Source organism: Gossypium arboreum, chromosome 6, assembly GCF_025698485.1.
Source record: "Gossypium arboreum isolate Shixiya-1 chromosome 6, ASM2569848v2, whole genome shotgun sequence".
Classification (NCBI taxonomy): domain Eukaryota; kingdom Viridiplantae; phylum Streptophyta; class Magnoliopsida; order Malvales; family Malvaceae; genus Gossypium; species Gossypium arboreum.
In genome coordinates, this window is record NC_069075.1 from 99,963,909 (window position 1) to 99,987,917 (window position 24,009).

The window sequence follows — 24,009 nt, forward strand, 5'->3', positions numbered from 1 at the left end:
AAATCCCCTAAATACCTAAGGGGAATAAAACCTAAGACGAATCTTGTTATTGTTTTCTGAATCGTACAATAAATATTTAACTTGTTCTTAATTATGTGTACTTAAATCTTGTTTTGATATCCCAGGATACTGATTCAAGACATACTTTTATTCAGAGGAGGAATAGACCCTGTCTAAGAGTACATTTGTCATAATTAAGCGGAGTTGATTGCGCGCCTAGAAATAGGGTGACAAGATTTTGTCGGATTAGGGTGAAACCTAATAAGGGGATCCATAGATCGAGTTAATCCAAACCTAGAGTGTTAATTAGAGAAAAGTCTCGTTTATTCAATCTAGGGATTAGACATTATTAGTCTTGAATAGGGATAATAATATAACTTAGAGATCTCTACGGAACAAGTTGAATGAATAAATCGTCCGATTCGGAGCCAGAATAACAAGTAAAGTCTAGGTGGATTTTTCCTTAGGTATTGCCTCAAGTCAATCGATTTTCCCAAAAGCAATTCCCCAATTCTTTTCTCTGTGCGTTCTTAGTTTAAATAATTAGTTAATTAAAACAAACCCTTTTATTCTTAGGCTAGATAATAAAAAGATAGTTATTACTAGTACTTTTGGTTCCCTTGGGTACGATATCCCGGTCTTGCCATTACTATACTATTGTTCGATAGGTGCGCTAGCCTTTTTGTCGTGATAATAGTTAGTCTATGTTTGATCTTCATTATAAATATTTATTACTTGTTACGAATCACGCGATCAAGTTTTTGGCACCGTTGCCGGGGAACTGAAATATTAGGAACACTAAATTTTTATTACTTTAGCCATGTATTTTGCTTGAAATTTTATTTTATTTTATTATTTATTAATTTACTTTTTCTCTCTCTTGGCAGGTTTTTATAGTTTATGACTAGAAGAAACCCGTCAGGACCATTACTTTTTGACGAAGAAATCGATCGTACAATTCACAAAAATCAAAGAGAAATAAGGCGTAGCTTACGATACACAGAGAACGAGCAAGAAGACGATACTAAAGACCCAACCGATGGGATGGCTGAGAACCAAGGCAATCAGCTACCTCCTGCAATTGTTGCTAATCAAAATCCTGCTCCACGTACTATGTATGATTATGCTAAACCTTCTTTAACAGGAACTAAATCTAACATAGTTAGACCTGCTATTGCTGCAAATACTTTTGTAATAAAACCTAACACTATTCAGATGATACAGCAGTTTGTTCAGTTTGATGGTTTGCAGGATGAAGATCCCAACGCTACTTGGCAAATTTCCTGGAATTTTGCGATACATTCAAAATCAATGGCGTTTCTGATGATGTCATTCTTCTTCAGTTATTTCCCTTTTCACTAAGAAACAAAGCTAAACAGTGGTTGAACTAGTTACCACGAGGGTCTATCACTACTTGGGAACAAATGACCGAGAAATTTTTACTAAAATATTTTCCGCCAGCTAAAACGGCTAAATTACGTAATGATATCTCTTCTTTTGTGCAGATAGATTTAGAAACACTTTACGATGCATGGGAGAGATACAAGGACTTACTGAGAAGGTTCCCTCACCATGGGTTACCGCTTTGGCTGCAAGTTCAAAAGTTCTACAATGGTGTGAATCCCTCCACAAGACAAAAGATTGACGCAGCTACTGGAGGAACCATCAACAATAAAACACTGGAAGATGCCTATGAATTTATAGAAGAAATGTCACTGAATAACTATCAATGGCAAGTCATGAGGACTAAGCCAACAAAAACATCTGACGTTTATAACGTCCACTCAGTTACTATGCTGTCAAATCAGGTAGAACTTCTCAATAAAAAGATTGATAGTTTTCTTGGTTGTACGCAGGTACATCCAGTAATGAGGTGTGACTCAAGCGGAGGAGGTGTGCATACAGAATATCAATCTTTCAATCCCACAACCGAAAAGGAACAAGTAAACTATATGGGTAATAATATCTTTAGATCTCAAAATAACCCATACAGTAATATTTATAATGCAGGTTGGAGGAACCACCCAAATTTCTCCTGGGGTGGACAAGGAAATCAAAAGCCACAAAATCCTCAGAGTTTTCAACAGCCACCTTATCAACATGAGAAGAAACTGAACCTTGAGGAGATGCTCTCAAAATTTATATCAATGTTAGAAACCCGTTTCCAAAATACTGAGACAGCACTTAAGAATCAACAAGCATCGATCCAAGGACTAGAAACTCAGATAAGCCAGCTTTCTAAACTAATCTCGGAAAGACCACCAGGAAATTTATTTAGTAATACCAAATCCAGAGAGCATGTCAAAGCAATTACACTAAGGAGTGGGAAAGTGCTAGCGAAATCTGAAAAAAGTTAGCACAAGAAGCCGTTGAAAGCGAAAGGAGGGAAGAAAAACTCGAAAATAGTGAAAACCAGTACCGGAGGAATATTCACCACCGGTTCCATATCCAGCAACATTAAAAAAAGATCGCATTAATGCACAATTCGGTAAGTTTCTTGAACTTTTTCAGCAATTACATATCAACTTACCTTTTGTTGAAGCTATCTTACAGATGCCTACATACGCAAAATTTTTGAAGGAGCTTTTAACAAATAAAAGGAAGTTTGAGGACTTATCTACAGTAGAACTCAACGAGGAGTGCTCTGCCATCCTCCAAAATAAGCTCCCAACCAAACTAAAAGATCCAGAAAGTTTTACTATCCCTTGCTTAATTGGTAATCTGAATATTGAAAAAGCACTAGCTGATTTGTGCGTTAGTATTAATTTGATGCCCTATAAAATGTTCAAACAGCTTGGTCTTGGGGAACCTAAACCCACTAGGATGAGTATTCAATTAGTCGATAGATCTGTTAAATATCCCAGGGGTATTATAGAAGACGTACTCGTAAAAGTAGATAAATTTATATTCCTTGTTGATTTTGTTGTGCTTGACATGGATAAAGATGTGGAAGTACCCTTAATTTTAGGGTGCCTTTTCCTAGCCACTGCTAGAGCCGTGGGTGACGGTAAATTGGTACTTAGAGTAAGTGACGAGGAAATGATCTTTAAAATTTATGATGCTATGAGATTCTCTAGGGAACAAGATGATTCATGTTATTTCATTGACTTTATTGATCATATTACTCAAGACTCTTTTCAGGACATTCTATAAGAGGAGACGACAGAACTGTGTCCAGCTCAAGACGAGGAGATAGGTGAGGAATTTAATAACCATCCGTCAAGACAAGTAGAATATGATGGTATTAAGATCAACGATGAACTTAAGCAAAAACCCTCGATTGAGGAGCCTCTGAAACTGGAACTTAAACAATTACCAAACCATTTAGAATATGCATTCCTTGGAAATAATTCTACATTACCAATTATTATTGCTTCTGATTTGCAACCCAAGGAGAAAGAGGAACTAATCCAAATATTAAAAGAACATAAGAAGGCCATAGCATGGAAAATTTCTGACATTAAAGGAATCAGTCCTTCTTTTTGCACCCACAAAATTTTAATGGAAGATGAATACAAACCATGTGTGCAAGCTCAAAGACGTCTGAACCCCAGCATGAAGGAAGTTGTAAAAGCTGAGGTAATTAAACTTCTAGATGCAGGAATTACTTATCCTATTTCTGACAGTTCTTGGGTAAGTCCAGTGCAGGTTGTCCCCAAGAAAGGAGGCATGACGGTTGTGACCAACGAGAATAATGAGCTAATCCCAACAAGAATGGTTACAAGATGGAGAGTTTGCATAGACTATAGGAAACTAAATGATGCCACAAGAAAAGATCACTTCCCCTTGCCATTCATTGACCAAATGTTAGAAAGATTATCCGAACACATGTATTACTGCTTCCTAGATAGACTCTCTGGTTACTTCCAAATCCCAATAGCTCTTGAAGATCAAGAAAAAATGACATTCACATGCCCATATGGTACGTTCGCTTATCGTAGAATGCCTTTTGGATTATGTAATGTCTCTACTACTTTTCAACGTTGTATGATAGCTATATTCGATGAACTCATGGAAGATATCATGGAAGTCTTCATGGATGATTTTTCAATATTCGGTAACTGTTTCCATCTCTGCCTTAAAAATTTAAAATGAGTTTTAATAAGATGTGAAGAAACAAACCTTGTGCTTAACTGGGAGAAATGTCACTTCATGGTTCAAGAAGGTATTATACTAGGGCATAAAATTTCTAGTAAAGGGATTGTGGTGGATAAATCTAAAGTAGAAACAATCGTGAAATTACCATCTCCTAGTTCAGTTAAGGCTATTAGAAGCTTTTTAAGACATGCTAGTTTTTATAGAAGATTTATTAAGGATTTTTCTAAAATAACTAAGCCTTTAACTAAATTGCTAGAAAAAGATATACCTTTTAACTTCGATCAGGAATGTTTAGAAGCATTTAATACTTAAAAGGATAAATTAATTAATGCTCCAATTATAATTGCACCTGATTGGAACTTGCCATTTGAACTAATATGTGATGTAAGTGATTTTGCAGTAGGTGCAATACTAGGACAGCAAAGAGACAAGCATTCTCAACCTATCTATTACGCCAGCAAAACCTTAACGGCTGCACAAGAAAACTATACTATTACGGAAAAAGAGTTGCTAGCTGTGGTTTTTGCTTTTGATAAATTTCGATCATATCTCATATTGTCTAAAGTTATTGTTTACACTGACCATTCCGCCGTTTGCTATCTTTTAACTAAAACCGATGCAAAACCTCGACTCATCCGATGGATTCTCCTTTTGCAGGAATTTGACTTGGAAATTCAAGACAAGAAAGGAGCTAAAAATCTAGCAGCTGATCATCTGTCTAGGCTCGAGAAAACCAATCCCAGAGAACTAGATGACGTGGAAATAAATGATTTGTTCCCCGAAGAACAATTTTTCGCTATATCTAAATCCGAGGTACCTTGGTTTACAGACATCGCGAATTTTTTAGCTGCTAACATTATCCCAAAAGGGTTAACACACCAGAAAAAGAAGCGATTCTTTAATGATGTAAAAAACTACTTTTGGGACGATCCATTTCTGTTTCGCAGATGTGCAGATCAAGTCATCAGAAGATACGTTACAGGATCAGAAATATCAAAAATATTGGAACACTGCCACTCATGGCCAACCAGAGGACACTATAGTGGAACAAAGACCGCACATAAAATACTTGAATCAGGTTTTTATTGGCCTTCGTTATTCAAAGTTGCTATCAGGTATGTTACTTTATGTGACAAATGCCAATGGACAGGTAACATATCTAAACGTGATGAAATGCCTCAAACCTGTATGCTTTCTTGTGAAATATTTGACGTTTGGGGTATCGATTTCATGGGCTCATTCCCTAGTTCATTTTGAAATAAATATATCTTAGTAGCAGTTGACTACATGTCCAAATGGGTAGAAGCTCAAGCTCTACCTACTAATGATGCTAGAGTGGTAGTACGTTTCCTTAAAAAACTCTTCTCGAGATTCGAAACACCTAGTGCAATTATCAGCGACAGGGGCACTCATTTTTGTAATACCCAATTTGAAAAAACCCTTAAGAAATACGGAGTTCATCATAGAACGGCCACCTCATACCATCCTCAAAGTAATGGACAAGCTAAAGTAGCAAACCGAGAACTCAAACGGATCCTTAAAAAAATGGTAGAATCAAACAGAAAAGACTGGGCAACAAAAATAGACGATGCCTTATGGGCTTATAGAACCGCTTTAAGACTCCTATAGGGACATCACCTTACAGACTTGTTTATGGAAAAAGTTTTCATCTCCCATTCGAACTAGAGCATAAAGGTTTTTGGGCTATTAAATTTCTAAACCTTGATCCTGAACTTGCAGGAAAAAACAGGTTGATGCAGTTGAACGAGCTAGATAAATGGCGAGCCAATACATACGAAAATTCACGCCTATAAAACGAAGCAACAAAGCGGCGCCATGACGTTCGTTTAAAGCAATGGAAACAATTTGAAATTGGAGATCTTGTCTTACTATACAACTCAAGACTCAAATTGTTTCTTGGGAAACTAAAATCATGATGGTCAGGACCTTTCATAATTCAATCTATTCATCTATATGGCACGATAGAGGTAAGTCACCCATCATATGACACTTTCAAAGTAAACGGACAATGTCTCAAACTTTATAATGGTGAGGATTTTAAAGTTGATAGAGAGGAGCTACGACTCTACAAACCGCCCTAAGTATACTAACAAGGTAACAATCGAGCTTAGACTATAAACAAGCGCTTCTCGGGAGGCAACCCGAGTACTAACTATTTTAAATTATTTTAAATTCAAGTTTTAAACATTTAGGTCACTAACAGAGTATTTGAAGTACAAGTTCCCAGCACCACACGGCCGGTAACACAGTCATGCTTAAGGTCGTGTGCCCAACACGGAGGCAAACACGGTCGTGCAATACGGCCGTGCGAAAACAGGGTAAATGATTTCCTCAAAACACGGGATGCGATAATTCCCCACGGCCGTGCGACATGGCCATGGGTGAACTTGATACGTACACAGGCGTGGGAATGGAAACCCACAGGTGTGTCAGGGACAAGGCTTGATTCTGTTTCTTTGACACGGGCATGAGACACACCCGTGTCGTTAAGCCATGGATAACAATACACGAGCGTGGTACCTTAACATGGGCGGGAGAGAAGCAAACAACGCTAGGCACAGCCGTGCGATATGGCCATGTACCACACACGCCCAAGACACACAGGCATGGGAGAATAGCCAACCATGACCTAAAATTGAAAAATTCGAAACACACAGGCTCACCCTCATAAGTATACTGGCGTGGCCCTAGGCTGTGTGGCCCTCCCCTATATAAGCAAATCACTGTTTATTTTCTTCTTCCTTTCAAAAGCCTTAGCTGAAATCTCCCCTTCTCCACTCCTTGATCCCTATTCTCAGCCACCACTACCCTCTCGTCCAGTTCATGTGGCAGCTTCGTATGCTAAGATCTCTGAGCACCTCACCCGATTCAAGCTTCAGTGTTTTCAACAATTTGACAACATTGATGCTACTCTACAGTAGAGTTGTCAGCACCTTCCCATCTCATCGCTAGTCCCACCTCGCGAATCATCCAACGATGAAGATGTTTAGAAATATTTATTTATTATTTCCTATTTTTACTTATTATTGAAACTATTTCTATTATTTTTATTAGATTTTAGAATTTTATTTTTATTCTTTATTTCGGTTATATCTTTTCGAATCCTTATACTTCCTAATATCTCTTAAAAAGTTCCTGATTTTACCACAGTTATATAGAACTCCTAAGCTCATCATCATATAGGAACTACAACTCCACCGGGGAAAGTTCTCCACGACTGCCATGTCCTGCTCGACCATGACCATAGCTACCACTAGATATAATATTCTTTTGGTGCAGGACTTATGGCCTAATGAACCTCTATGACTACCGGAGTATCCTTCTCCACTCTCAAACCGATCACTCTCTAAAACTCTAAGTTCGAGGAATTTATCATACAGGAAGTTTCACTTCTCTCCCTATCTTATTTTTATTCTCTAACATCTATCATTGTACATTAAGGGCAATGTACATCTTAAGTGTGGGGGGTATTTATTTCACTATCAAAAAAAGATCCCTAAATAATTACCTTGTTCTCATGAAAAACTCGCATATCATATTTAGGATAAATTTTAATCAATTTATGATTTTGATTGATATATCTTGAATTAAAACATAGGGATTTATGCATTGATTATTTAAACTTTAAGACATTAGAGAATCAAGCATGATAAGTTGATTTTTAAGAAATTAAATGATAGGTTGTGTCCCCAAGTCTAGGTATTACTTTGAATTAGAATTCATGAGTCTAAACATCAAAAAGCCATAATTTTTTGTGAGATTTTTAGCCTTTTGAGCATCTATTCATCCCTTCATGCTCACTTTTATTATTGTTTTGAGTGCGTCAGTATTGAACTGTTATTCTAGAACTTGCTTGATTATGCATGTCGAGACCACACCATTTGATTTGATATATCAAAATGATTAAGGCACTTAGGATTAACCCACTCATGCAATGAAAAGCATACCTCCACGATTAACCCCTAGTAAACCCCCTTGAGCCCAACAAACTAATTCTTGTATTACCCTTAATATTAACCTTTAACCCATTATTGTTGAAATCCCCTAAATTAATCCCTATTTTTGTCGAGATTTGAGTTGAATGGATTACCTAGCTATGTTTTGTTCTTGATATTTATTTTATATTATTTAACTTGTTCTTAAAAAAAACAAAAAAAAAACACAACTATGTATGCATATCTGTAATTTCATATTCTGAGAGAAGCTCTGTTGTACGCAAGTGAAGATTAACTCTTTTTCTAGTTAGGCAACTTTTCAATTTAATTTCGATTCTAACCCTTTGTTTCAACTTGTGACCACACCCCCTAACCAATCCTCATTACAACCCTCTAAAGACCTTTTGATTGATGTATCATTTTAAAATTAAAGTGGTGGAGATTTGATTTTCATGCAAGCCTATGGTAATGGCTTTCCATTATTGACTATTGAGTGCTTCCTTTATTTTCCTTAAAACGCCTCGAGTGATTTGAGTGAATCTTTAGTGAGGATATAAAACTCTGTGATATTCTGAATTAAAGGTAATTACTTAGATGAGGGAAGACACCTATATTTTAGGGATAAAATGCTCAACTTGGAATGATTGAAACTTTTATGTTCTTATAGTTAAATTTCCAATGTATGATTACCTATGGATTAATTTGAGATATTATTGATAGAAATTATAAGTTGAGAAGGATTTATTTTGATTATGAGTTGAGAATTTTGCTTGAGGACAAGCAAATGCTTAAGTGTGGGGATATTTGATAAATCATAAATTATACATATTTTTACCCCATGTTTAATGCATTTTATAGATGATTTCTCATTAGAATTGGTGAATTCGATGCTCCTAATGCTTTAATTTCATGTTTTGTACTCAGGAGAGCACCAAGAGTCAAAAGGAGCCAAAAACGAGCCAAAAAAGGACAAAACGGACCAAATCGAGAAGATGACACTGCCTAAGCCTTGCCACACGGGCAACTCACACACCCGTATCTTTCGAGGGTATCGACCAAGGCTTTCACAATTCACACGGCCTGGCCATTGACCCACATAACTGTGTGCAATTTAAAGGATCGAACACAGCTTGGCAATCACGTCACACGGCCGTGTCACACAGGCGTGTCCCTGCTGAGCCCAAGTTAAGTCCAATTTGGAAAAGGCTACTTTGGAGGGTTTCTAGGCATTCCAAAGCCTATAAATATGCACTAGAGGAGGAGAAAAGGAGAGACGGAGAAGAGGGGTAAGGAATTACCCCAAGAAAGCCGATTAATCCATCTCAGAAGCCGGATTCATCATTAAGACTAAAGATCTCTCCTCAATTCCCCTTCAGGAGTTTTGGGTTTTCTTTATGTTTTGTATTCTTTATTCTTTTGAGATGTTTTCTTACTTAGTTATGAACTAAATCCCCTAAATACCTAAGGGGAATGAAACCTAAGACGAATCTTGTTATTGTTTTCTGAATCATATGATAAATATTTAACTTGTTCTTAATTATGTGTACTTAATTCTTGTTTTGATATCCCAGGATACTGATTCAAGACATCTTATTTAGAGGAGGAATAGACCCTGTCTAAAAGTAAATTTACCATAATTAAGCGGAGTTGATTGCGCGCCTAGAAATAAGGTGACAAGATTTTGTCAGATTAGGGTGAAACCTAATAAGGGGGTCCATAGACCGAGTTAATGCAACCCTAGAGTGTTAATTAGAGAAAAGTCACGGTTACTCAATCTAGGGATTAGACTTTATTAGTCTTGAATAGGGATAATAATATAACTTAGGGATCTCTACGGAATAAGTTGAATGAATAAATCATTCGATTCGGAGCTAGAATAATAAGTAAAGTCTAGGTGGATTTTTCCTTAGGTATTGTCTCAAGTCAATCGATTTTCCCAAAAGCAATTTCCCAATTCTTTTCTCTGTGTGTTCTTTGTTTAAATAATTAGTTAATTAAAACAAACCCTTTTATTCTCAGGCTAGATAATAAAAAGATAGTTATTACTAGTACTTTTGGTTCCCTTGGTTAGGATATCCCTATCTTGCCATTACTATACTATTGTTCGATAGGTGCGCTTTCCTTTTCATCATGATAATAGTTAGTCTAGGTTTGATCTTCATTATAAATATTTATTACTTGTTATGAATCACGTGATCATTAGACTGATTGTTACTGATTCTGATTTATAATCATGCATGTGACTTCATGGAAATCTAATATAGTCTGTTGAGGTTTGATAAGTTTGTTTTACAAAACATGAACTCCCATATTTATTGATTCTTTTATTAAGAGATAGCATGATTTACATGCTCATTAATTTGCATAAGCATGCCATGACACACTGCATGGGACTTGGGTTGATGTAAAAGTAGGAAGTTCTAGCAGTTTAATAATCCGGTGGTTTATCCGCCCTTCTGTCTCGGTAGTTCGACTGTACTATAGTGGCGTGACCACATGTATTCGATCTGACAGTTTAATTGCAAAATACTAGTGGCACTGTCCACAATTATCTGTTGGTGTGATCTGGTTGGACGAGTTCTGAGGAATTCTATTTCAGTGTGTAGCGAAGTTGGGTAGGATTTTTTTAATAAATTTGCATTCTGATCTGGTTGAAAAATATTGCAACTGCATAAATATACATGCTTTGTTCTACTCTGCTATGCTCTGCTCTGTCTGTACCATTCAGTTTTGTTCTTCTCTATTCTGTTTTGATTTATTCTATTGTACTACCTTTCATTAAATCTCTGTGAGACTCTAGATTTGCTCATACTAGTTATACAACTGCTCTTAAGCTCTTTGCGTTACTACGATTTATGTGGTATGCTGTTCATATTTGTATTGAGTCTGGTTATACGCAGTGATTGGTAACTCACCCTTTATCTTACCCTTATCTGTTAAGGAAAACATCGGATTTAGGATTGGACGGTGTACGGGAAGTCAAATTGTCTTGCACTATAATAACTATGATTTGATCTTTTGGGTTTGTAAATAGTCTTCAGATTCACCTTACTTTCCTTTTGATAATCTCATCCATATCAGTCAATTTCTAACACAAAACTATCAAATGACCTAAACCAACAAAAATGAATTTCTGGTTTTCAAAGTTAAAGTTCCAAAAAGAAATTAATTTTTAATGCGTTAGTGTAACTCGTCCAAGTTCGACTTAAACTTCCAGACTGAGTTTGGGGTGTTACAGGTAGGGTGGTAGAGGATTCTTAACTTGAATTGGGCACTTTGTCTGTTGTGGCACTTCTACATCTAACAAAGGTGCTAGTTTATCGGAATTGACTGGTTCAGAAGTTACTTTATCATATTTTGTAGATTCTGGTTCTGGTGAAGTTGGAATTTCAACACTTGGTTGAACTTCCACTTTATCTCGAGCATCAACTTTGACAATGCTGGGCTTTAATATTTTTTTAACTCCTCAATGTCAAAGCTTTCTTTCCCCAAATTTCTTGGATTATCCGTATCACTAGGCAAGGTGCCTTGTGGTCGGTTCCTAAGTTCAGTTGCCAGCTAGCCCATTTGGTTTCCAGGTTTTTCAATGTAGTTGTATGGCTTTAGATTAAGGCATCATTTTTTGTATGCCTTCAATAGGTTTTCTAAGTCATTGAATAGTTTAGCTTGAGTTGGCTTCTGAGCTTGTTGGGCAAATCTAGATTGTTGGGTTTGTCTGGGTTGGGTGTAGGTGTTACTGGGTCCAGTCCCTTGGTTACTCCAAGAAAAATTAGGGTGGTTTTACCATATGGGTTATAAAAATTTGATTGCATTCCTTGCCTTCCACGGTTTTGGCTCTGGTTATGCATGTAATACACGGATTCTTGGTTTGATGAGCATTCTTTGAACAAGTGCCCTTCCCTACAATAAACACAAGCTGTATTTTTGAATTAATTAAGTGGCTAAGCTGCAAAATTATTGAACCTATTACTAATAAAGTTTTTAAACGTTGAGGATATCGAGGATACCTGAGATGTAACTGAAGCGAGAGCATCTATTTTGTGTATTTCTGCTACTCGTCTTCCTAACGATACTTGATTGGTTGGTCATTGGCACAATTCTCTCAATGGTTTCATAAGCCTCACTATAAGACTTAGAAAAGAGAGCACCGTTAGCAGAAGCATCTACTACCATCCTCAAGTGAGCATTAAGATTATTATAGAACATCTTTAATTGGATGGAATAAGGGATTCCGTGATGAGGGCATCTTCGTAATAGTTCTTTAAATCTTGCCCAAGCCTCATACAAAGACTCGTCATCCATCTTTTGGAAGGTAGTGATCTCATTCTGCAACTTAGCAGTCTTGCTAGGTGGGAAATACTTAATAAGGAATTGTTTTGCTAACTCTTTCCATGTGATAATGGAATCTGGTGGTAATGAGTTCAACCAGGCTCGAGCTCTGTCGTTTAGTGAATATGGGAACAACATTAATCTTAATGCTTCTTTGGGTACTCCAGCTAACTTGAAGGAGTGACTCACCTCCATAAACAATCTGAGATGAAGGTGAGGATCATCAGTCAGCATTCAACTGAATTGGCCCACTGTCTGAAGCATCTGAAGCATGATTAGATTCAACTCGAATTGTTGTGCCTCAATTTTGAGTCTCCTAATACCCGAATTAAGCTCATGAAACTCTGGCATAGCATACTATCTTAAAGCTCTATCCCTATCATCAGCAATAAGGATATGATTTTGAGCATGATTTGCTTTATTCCCTTGATTTTGGTTCTCAAGGTTCATCTCTTCGGTCCTTCTTTGAGTTGCTTGTCTTCTTCTTTGTCAAAAAGTCCTATCAATTTCAAGATCTACAAAGGGTAAGGCGATAATTAGATCAATACTCATAAACACCTAAAACAATCACAAAAAAGTTATTAAATTAAAATTGAACAAAAAAATAACCAAAATCCAAAATTAACAATTTTACAAATAATGTCTTTTAAAATAGTCCCCGACAACGAGACCAAAAGCTTGGAACGATAGAATGTGCAAGTGTACACAATCGCAACAAGTAATAAAGTGACAAGTAAATGTCGAGTTATCGTACCCACAGCAATTGTGAAAGAAAATATTTATGAAATGCAACTTTATACAATTTGGTGAAGGAAAAATATGTTAATTTGAATAAGTGTTCATAAAAACTAAAAATTAACTAAGTAAATTAACTAAAAAGTAAAAGTAAAAATTACAATACGCAATTTCTAAAAAAAAAAGACAAGTTTTAATCAATATGACATAAATGTGTTAGATAAATTACAATCCTTAACTTAGAATTACTAAACCCATGTTCATGTTGTTACGAATAATTTCACGGCAACTTGGTATTTTGTTAACTAATGCACATACATACTTATTAAATCAATTAATCTCTTGAACATATTCCAATGTCAATTCAAACAATTAATCAAATTTCATAAGCAAGTATAAGATTAAGATAAGTAACAACATATTACTACATTGAAACAATTTAATCATAATAATCTAACAACTTATGCAAGGCTAATGTACCGTTTAATACCATCTGTAACAGCCCGTTTTTAGGATTAAGCGAAACAGTGGTTTCGGGGCCACCAAATCCGACGAGTAGGTTTGTAAATATTATATTTAATATTTACGAGTTAATTGTGATTTTAAAAAAATGTTTTTGATATTGTGATATTTGTTTTATAAGTGATTTATTAAGTTCAAGTGGTATGACCTTAAGGTCAAGTGGGTTTAGGAAATGAGGTATCGGGACCTCATTTCTATAAACCGAGTCATAAATATTTTATAAATATTTACGAGTGGAAAAAGATGGTATTAAAGTTTCGTTGAAAAATTTTATCATTTCGATAGTTAATTAAGCAAAAAGACTAAATCGCGTAAAATGCAAAAGTTGCATTCTAATTGTTTAAGTGTTTATTTTCCATGTTTTACTAAAGTAGAAGTCCCTATTTATCAATTAAACCATTACTTTATGATAGTGGAGATTGGTGGTTTGGCATATATGAAATTATCTATTATTATAAAAGACAAAAAGGTAAATGGAATATTAAAATGTATTAAATAAAAATAAAACATAAAATGGCCATGCAAATTTTATTTCTTGGCCGAATATGGAGGAGAAAAAGAAAGCCATTGAAGCTTCCTTATTTTCGGCACTTGCATGAAGTGATTTAGGTATGTTTTGTGTTCGGTTTTTGATAATTTTTATGTTTTTGAGATCATTGCTTCGTATTCTAGCTAGCCCGTATCTCTGATTTCAAAACTGTTAAAGTATTTGAATGTTTCCATTGTTGAATGCATGAGTATTTTGATAGTTGATGATGGAAAATAAATTATTGTTGTTGGATATACATGTTTTGTAAAGTGAATTTTGGTAAAAATGTCAATTTTGGATTAAATTGTGAATTATTGAAATTATATGGTTGAAAGTGTGAATAAATGAAAATATGGGTTCTTATGAAGTTGTAGTAAATTTGGCTAGGCATGGGTTTGGCCAAAATTGAATGAATTTAATTTTTCAAGCTTACGGACTAAATTGTAAAGAAGTTGAAATATCAGGGGCAAAAATGTAATTTTGTCATAAAATAATTTATGGGCTGTTTTAATACCATGAATATTCAGTTAAGCTTAATTATGGTTAAAAATGGTTAATTTGCATTTTTTTAGCTCAGGGACTAAATTAAATAAAAGTGAAACTTTAGGGGTAAAATAGTAATTTTACCAAAATATGAAATTGAGTTAAAATGAATAGAATATGAATTGTAATAGTTGAATTTGATTGATTAGATCAAGTTAAGCCTCGCATTGAGTCTATATCGAGGGAAAACGAAGTATCGATTAAATCGATCTAATTTGTCGTTACTGCGAATGAAGAAAGTTCGTATGCAATAAGCATTGTTAAATTTATGTTTCTAATGCTTTAATATCGCATAAATTGTATATACGTGAATATTTTAATGTCTGACAACATATCGACAAAATGTGGCACTTAGTGTGCGGGGCAATCAAATATGGTACTCAGTGTACGAAATATTGAGAATGGCACTTAGTGTGCGAGATATTAAGAATGACACTTAGTGTGCAAAATATCAAATGATTCAAAGGGCAATTATAAATTGTGATTGAATGATTAAATGGAGCAAAGTGAATAGGTATACATGCTATATTATATGAATTGTTTATGAGACGACTTTATAATGGTGATATTCGGGCTTTGAGCCTAGCAAGCTTTAAGCTGGTGAATAATATTATCGGGCTTCGGGCCTAGCAGGCTATAATGCCGATGAAATGATATCGGGCTTCAAGCCTAGCAGGCAAAATGCTGGTGAATGAGTTCAGACTTAAAGTCTAGCAGGCTTCGTGCCGGTGATGAATTCGGGTTTAAAACCCAGCAGGCTAAATGTCGGTGATTTGATAAAAGTCTAAGACTATGAGACCTTATGTTAAATCGGCAATTGAATTCGTTCAATACATTAAGTTGGCCAGGTATGTGATATATACTTATGCATGTTAGATCGATTGGAATTGAATCATGAATGTGAATGAGAAGCATAGATGAAAATGCCTATGTCATATATGTGAGTAAGGGTAAAACCATCGTAAATTATCGATAAGGGTGGGCTATGTGCAGAACCATCTTATAATTGCTAATTTGAATGGTTGTGTGCGAATCATTGAGCATGATGTATTGTATTGAGATTATGCTTAAGTGAAATTATAGAATTGTGATGAAATTGATTGGTGATATACATGTTTAAATAATGTGAATGCAAAGAATGTGTGAAAGAGTAAATTTGTAATAAATCTGTTTGGGACAGCAGCAGTAATGTGATTTTTGAAAATCACCATAAATTGTGGGAGTTGATTTAGAAGCTGAATAAATTATGTAATTAAAGATTAATGAGTCTAGTTTTTTATAAAATAAACCGTGTAAGCAAAAGAATTGTTGATAATGAGATATTTGAAGTGGCGTGGGATAGAGTCAAATGACTTCGGGGTCCCTTGTTCTATTTTTAGAAAATCATTATAATTTGTACAAAATGTTTATAAGATAAAATTCATATTCTTAGACTCCTTAATGAGTCTAGTTTCAAATTAAATCAATGAGAACATATTTTGAATTCTGTACAATGAGAAATTTGATTCGTAGTGAAGAGTGGTCAGATTAGTCAAACAGTGAAACATGGGAAACTTTAAGAAAACTCTGGTATTGATTGGCCAAACCAAAAATTCTGAAAATTTTATGGATGAAATATATATGAGTCTATTTTTAGGGAAAATTAACAAAAATTTATTTGGAGTTTTGTAGCTCCAGTTATAAATAATTTAGTGACTGTTGCTCAGGAAGACAACTTGTAGTGAATTTGTGATTATGTTGTAAACATTGATAAAACTTGTTAATGAGTTGCTTATTGTTTTCTTATGAACTTACTAAGCATAAAGCTTACTCCCCTTTTCTTTCCCATATTCCCTAGGGTTGCCAGGTTAGCTCGGGTTGGAGGCCGTCAGAGATATTATCACACTGTCGAGTTAACGCTATTGGTGTAAGTAATTCCTAGTGTTTCGAGTCTATGGCATGTATAGGGTTTTAATGTTGAGTATGTGATATTATGATTTAGCAAAAGGTGTTGGCTTGTATTGATAAAGTGTTTTAGCCATGTGAATTGGCCTATGTTGGCTAATGATGTTGTGGGCCTAAATGTTTATTCATATATATGTATGATACTATATCTTGTGATGGGGCTTATAGTATGTATGCCTAGAGATTGAAATGAGATTCATTGATGAGTTAGTAACTGGTGCAAGATTTGGTGATTGGTAAATAGTTAATAATGCCTCATGAATGGTTTGTGTAAATGATTATGTATGCTTAGTGATGGACATGAGGTTCGTGATGTAATGATAGTTATGACTAGTATGTGGTAATGATGTGGGCAAATTCTATAATATTTATTGCATAAGAAAATGACTTGAGCATAACATGTTTGTAGATGTTTAAGAGCTCATTTATGCCATGTTGTATGTTATTGGATAAGTATTTATCTATGCATGTGGTGTGAGAATGACAAAAGGCTTGGTAAATAGCCTATTTCTGGCCACACAGCCTGAGCATACGAGTGTGTGAAGCCTTAACGCAAGAGATTTTTCTAAGTTTTTCATGAGTTCTCAGTTGGGTCCTGAACCACCCCGGATGTATGTTTTGGGCGTCGTAAGCCCATATATGGGACAGATTGCATGTGAAAAGAAAAGTTTTTAAATTGAACAAAATTTTATAGCCCGATTTTTGTGTGATTGATTGAGTTTTTAATTATTTGAGATTTCATGGCCCTATTTAGTATGGAAGTGTTAGTAAAAGTCAGGTAGCACCTTGAACCCTGTCCCGGTGTCGGATACAGGCGAGGGGTGTTACACCATCGCTAATTTAACCTTCATCTACCTTAGAAAATTAAATGTGCACCAATTAAAAATTATGTCAATTAATTACAATTTCAATAAGATTAATAATTAATTCATTCGTTACCTTACAATTGTAATGCAAGTATAACCTAAGCATGGTTTTATTTAATTGAACAATCTACCAAGGCCTAATAACACAACACAAACATGATCTTAGTAATTTAAGCAAATAGAATGCAATCAATCTAAAATGAATTAAATTTAAGTCGTTTTAATTAAATCAAGAATAAAAACATAACAAATATTCATGTTCATAATCACAGCATAAACAAGAAAAATTAAAGAGAAATGAACAAGGAAACAAATCTCGGTATTTCTACGAAGCCAAACTAGTGCGCTCCTCTTCTTCTCTACTCGTTCTATTGATTCAAGGCCTTCACGAACACTTGAATGTTTCTACTCCAAGGGTGATGCAAGCTCTCTTTCAAGAGTAGAAATCGACAAGGGAAGAGGATAAAGGAAATGGGAAAAAATGAAGGAAATGAAAGAGAGAAATAAAGAGATGTGTGTAAAATGAGTTGTGTCAAATGAAGAAGGGAAGAGAGGTATTTATAGGTGGGAATGGCTGCTAAAAATAGCAAATAATTATCAGTCAGTCCCTCTCCCTTGGTCGGCCATGCTTGGTGTAAGTTTGAGTGATTCAAACTTGCTATTTTAGCCTGGGGCTAAAAATAGAAGGCACGAAAAGATGAGGGATTTAAATGGAAATAAGGTGAACTTCAAGGGATATTTTGCAATTAATAAAATCAACTAAATAAGCTAATTGTGTCAGCTTATATGGACGGTTTGGTCCTCCAAATCCCTTGGTGGATCAGTCCTCATTTTAACACAATATAGGCTCATTTTCTCCTTCAAACTTATAATTAATTTTTAACCAAATTAATCTTGGGCCAAAATTAATTATAAGATATATTCAATACATATTTTTGGACCGTCTATGGCTAGAAAGTTATTTAGCCATACTCTTGTTTCACTTGATGCAAAAAATTTCCCAACAATTCAAGCCTCTTGAGATGGCTGCCAAGCTGATTTTCTTCTTTTGTGCAAAATTGTCAAAAATAAACCAAGTTTGTGTAAATTCATTATAAAAATAATTAAAATTCAATATATTAATAATTTAAGTGTAAATTAAATATTTTATAATTAAATTATAAATTTCGACAAAAGTTACTACAAAACAGCATGAATTAGAACTCAAAAGGAGCTGAAAAAGCTTATATATTTTTGTGTTTCCACCCACATGGCCTGGGCTCTGTCACACAACTTGGCCACACAGTCGTGTGACCCCTATTTTTAGCTTTTTCTACATTTTCTGTTTTGTGTCAAATTAGTCCTTAATTGTTTCCAAATTGATTTTTAGGTTTCGCATACTCGATTTAAAGCTCGTATTTTGTATGAATGTTGTGAATGATGATTGGTTAGAATAAATAGTATTTAAATTAATATTTGATTAGTTTTTATGATGTTTTGAGATTCGTTATGTGTTGTAATACTTTGTAAACCTAATACAACAATGGAGACGGGTTAGGGTTGTTACACATAACCTCTTTTGGAAGTACAAACTTTCACCATCACCTAAAGTGAATTCACAAGCTTGATCATCCTTAATGAGTTTTTGTTTTGCTTTTAACGTTTTTCATCTTGTTGTAGTTTTCGAATCTCATCAAGGAATGTCGATCTAACTCTCAGCTTAGCCAAAATTGAGCCATCATTCTCTAAATTCAATTACACGTTCATTGCTCTCAAAGCAACTAAAGATTTTCAGCTCAAGGAGTTCACCACCACATTTTCCTTCTCAGGGTTATAATCAACAACAATGTTGTAATCTTTAAGCAACTCAACCCATTTGTGTTGTCTTAAATTTAGGTCTTTCTATGTGAGTAGATATTTCCAAACTTTGTGATCTGTATGAATATGGCACCACTCTCCATACAAATAATGCCTCCAAATCTTTAAGACAAAACCTATTACAGCTAACTACAGGTCATACATAGGATAGTTACTTTTATTAGGCTTAAGTTACTGAGATGCGTGAGTCACCACCTTGCCTTCTTGTATTAACACATATCCAAAATCGATATGAGATGTGTAACACCCCTAGCTCGTATCCATCACTGAAATAGGGTTGCAAGGTATTACCGATTAATACAAATCATTTAACATGCATACCTCATACATTTATGCATTCATACTCAAATATCATTCAATCACAAACACATTGTCCCTTATAAGGGCCTACGAGGTCTTTAACATGTTTTAGAAGTGGTTCAGGACTAAACCTATAACATATTAAAATTTTGTAAACTTAGAAAAATTTCAAACATACTAAGGTCACACGCCCGTGTGAACAGGCCGTGTGCCTCACACGGCTCCAAACATGCTCGTGTCTCAAGCCGTGTGAAAACAAGACATAAATACTGACTTGGGTCACACGGTCAACCACACACCCATGTGCCTAACTCGTGTGCCCTTCGAAGTGACCACACACCCCCATGTGCCAATCCTGTAAGGAACACTGACTTATGCAACACGGCCAAGTCACACGCTCGTGTGCTAGGCCGTGTGCCAATATGGGGGGTATACTGACTTGTGCCACATAGCCATTCATATACCCATATGTGGAGCCGTGTGGAGTATACTGTCTTCAATTCAATTTCAACACCAGGGGACACACGGCCGTGTAGCATGAACGTGTGTCACACACGGCTGAGACGTATGCCTGTGTCTCTGCACATGTGGACAAAATGTAACACCCATTACCCATATTCGACGCCAGAACAGGGTGCAAGGCATTATCAGACTGAAACATAAGTAAACATGCAAAACCAGGCCATCAAATTTCATTCAATTTAAAATCATTCATTCACAAGCATATCGTCCCTCATATGGGCCCATGAGGCCCAAAACATATATTGGGAGTGGTTCTTGACTAAACCAAGTACTTTAGAAACTTTTGGGAAACTTAGAAGATTTTCACCATGAAACAAGACCACACGCCCTTGTGGATTAAGGGACACGCCCGTGTGGCATATCACACGCCCGTGCTTCTGGCTGTGTCCATCTTAAAGTGCATTTTGTTTATGACGTCATCATTAAATTGAGGTCACATGGCTAAGTCACACACCTGTGTGCATAGGCCGTGTCCTCCACACGGCTATGACACACGCCCTTGTATCTGCCCGTGTGGTGGCTACTGGACATTCTGTTTTGCCAAAAAAATTAAGATGCAGGGGACACACGGCCGGATCACACGCCCATGGGGGCAGACCGTGTGTCACACACGGCCTAGACACATGCCCTTGTGTCTACCCGTGTAGCCAAGTTAAAGGCTATTTACCAAGCCATTTGCCACCCTTATTCACACATACACTCACATCAATTCAAATGCACAAAACATAACATACTTAGGCAACCAAAACATCCACAATTATGACCAATACAAGCCAATACAATATCAACAAGCATTCATCACTGATAACATAACTCATCACATACACACAATCACAAACCACATCTCAAAGACATAGGCACATGCATAATCATATGATCAATATAAGCCATCATTCATGGCTATACACAAATTGGACCATAACCATTATAAGCTAACACATTTGGCCACATTAACAATGGCATAATTAATCAATAGACCAAGTCCCTATACATGTCATAAACTTAAAATACTTGCATTCACTTATACCCAAATGATAACTTGATAGTGTGATAGCATCTCCGGCAAACTCCACCCGAGCTAGCTAAATTAACCTATAAGCGATAGGAAAGGAAAGGGAGTAAGCAATAAAGCTTAGTAAGTTCATATGCAAATAATAAACAACTATTAACATTCATTTACTTTATCCATCCATAAGAATACTATTATTACAATTTGCATTAAATCTCAAGATTACCACTTATTCATTCATAGTGCTTACTCTTTTAAATTATAAACATCGTTTACATGCCTTGGCATTAGCCTAGCCACCATACTCTCACCATTATAACATATCACATTATTTAACAAGTTATTTCCATCCTATTAATCACATGCATATTATTTATGAGTAATCATAATTTCAACATATAGTTCAACCACCTTTCACTTGTCTAAGCTCTTATCTTACTGTATTCTCATAATGACTTTATTTGACAATTATGTCTGTCTTTCCTTTTCCACATATCCAATGAAACACAATTTAAATAAATAAATCGTACTATATCACAATTCAATTAGGCTCACGAACCTATGACATGATCAATATCAAATTTTATCATGTATCCATTCACCTTAAGTGTAAATCAATATTCATAAGGTTATCGATATTTCTCAAGCATAACTTACTCAAATTCATTCTTATCTAATGTTCAACACACGCCGAGATCATTACTCATGAGTTGTTGTACATACCTGTACTATCTCGTAACATATTTATACCATTTTCATCTCATCATTGATATACCTATTGAACCACTCAGAATACTAAAGGATACTCGAAAAGTCTTGTATATAAGTGCCTCATACGTAGCCAAAGCTACCTCATATCTCATAACACATGAAGGCTCATTCTTGAGCTACTCACGGGTCTACTCACACAAGTTGTCGGTCAGGATGTAGCTACATGGGCTGCTCACACAAGTTGTCAGGTATCCGCAACATATGCCGGACTACCCAGCCGCAACACATGCCGCAACACATGATGGACAAAAATTGGCTTTTAATTTTGTTTTTAATTCATTTTAATAACTAAATGATCGAAATGCCCTTAATGAAAAACTTTGACAACATGCCTAACCATATCCACTTTTGTCCACCAACTTAACAAATAGTCTAATTACCATTTAAGGACCTCCAATTTAAAATTTCATAACAATTGGACACCTCTAACATGTAGAACTCAAATTTTTCACTTTTTACAATTTAGTCCTTTTGACTAAATTGAGTGCCCAAACGTCAAAATTTTCGAACGAAATTTTCATAAAATCATTCCGTGAAATTGCAGACCATAAAAATATAATAAAAATAATTTTTTTTCTCGTGGATTTGTGGTCACAAAACCACTGTTCCGACTAGGCCCAAAATCGAGCTGTTACAACTCTCCCCCCTTTAAGGATTTTTGTCCCCGAAAATCTTACCAAAAGAAGTTGCTTCCAACTCTCATGAATCACTTTCACTAATTTCTCAGAATCACAAATCAATTTAACCTCATATATATCTTTCCAGTAACCTTTGAATTTTAGTACATAGTGTAAGAACATATTGTCAAAATTCTGAATTACTCTCTTAGAAACACATAACTCAGTTGATCTATCGAATAAGAACTCTGTACATACTGAAACAATCATGCAATTTTTTTCCAAACAATCAACTACATTCCAAATAACATCTTCCTTTTCGGAGAAAATGACAATCCCGATACGAAATCTATAGTAACTCTATCTCATTATCACTCTCGCACAATCACTAACTGTATTAGTCCTGAATACACTTGATGTTCGGCTTACTTGCTACAAATAGATATCTGAACATAATTTCAAAATATCATGGTACATACTCATTCACTAGAACGTCTACTTCATATAACTGCACACATTTTTTTAGACGTGTTACTATTGAGCTTGCTAGAAAAACTTCTGCATAAGTTTTAGATTCATCAATACGCAAATTTTATCTCGAAATAAAAATAATAACAGGAATCATGTCTGATCTGAAATTCGACATTAGAAGTAAACTCACTCTGAATTCATTTAGATTACCATTCACTATCACATTTCTGAGCTTCTCAATTTCGCAAAGAAAATCTCGCTTTAGCATTTAATTTAGCTGGAATTAGGCCATCATCAACTAAGATCAATCAATTAACCAATACTCACAAAAACAATCAAAGATTCTCCATCTAACCACCTGTAAATATAACTGTTTTCTCAAAGATTAATCGATAATTACTTGAAATCTTTCAATATCTCAATTCATTTGCACCGTCTTAAATTTCAAAACTTTCTAGGACATTAGATACTTTAACCCATTAGGGTCAGGAAGCATATGACATTTTTCATCGAACATACGAAATCATCAAATTCACAACACAAACATAAAAGTGGCCGTCTTTAAATCACTAGTCGAACAGTATCTTTTTAATGTGACTTTAACTGTGTGAAAGTACAAACTACTTCTTTACATTCTTGTATCAAAACATATTTCGATCTGTTCAATAGTACATCACTAAAAAATCGTAAATTCTTTACTCAATTCAAACTAAACTTAGAACCAGAGCTTTGGTTAATAATACTTTCAACAATTTCAACTTTGCTAGCATGCACAGACCATTCAAAATTTCACAATTGGGATAACTTTATTAACAGAATAGCTTTAATTCAGAATAACATCACTCGTTTAAAACAAATCTAGTAGGTTTGTTTATATATCATGCTTTCAATAATATCAATACTTCATTTAGATTGCCCGTCTATACACTCGTGAATACAC

At 35.2% G+C, this 24,009-nt stretch overlaps 2 non-coding genes across 2 annotated transcripts; one reads left to right on the forward strand and one right to left on the reverse strand.

Moving 5' to 3' along the window:
- Nucleotides 1-1,472: 1,472 nt before the first annotated feature.
- On the reverse strand, nucleotides 1,473-1,579 carry LOC128295042 (small nucleolar RNA R71). The gene has a single exon (XR_008285349.1). It is a non-coding gene; the product is annotated as a small nucleolar RNA R71 (small nucleolar RNA).
- Nucleotides 1,580-12,282: 10,703 nt separating this feature from the next.
- Nucleotides 12,283-12,388, forward strand: LOC128294430 (small nucleolar RNA R71). Its single transcript, XR_008284741.1, has one exon. It is a non-coding gene; the product is annotated as a small nucleolar RNA R71 (small nucleolar RNA).
- Nucleotides 12,389-24,009: the final 11,621 nt, after the last annotated feature.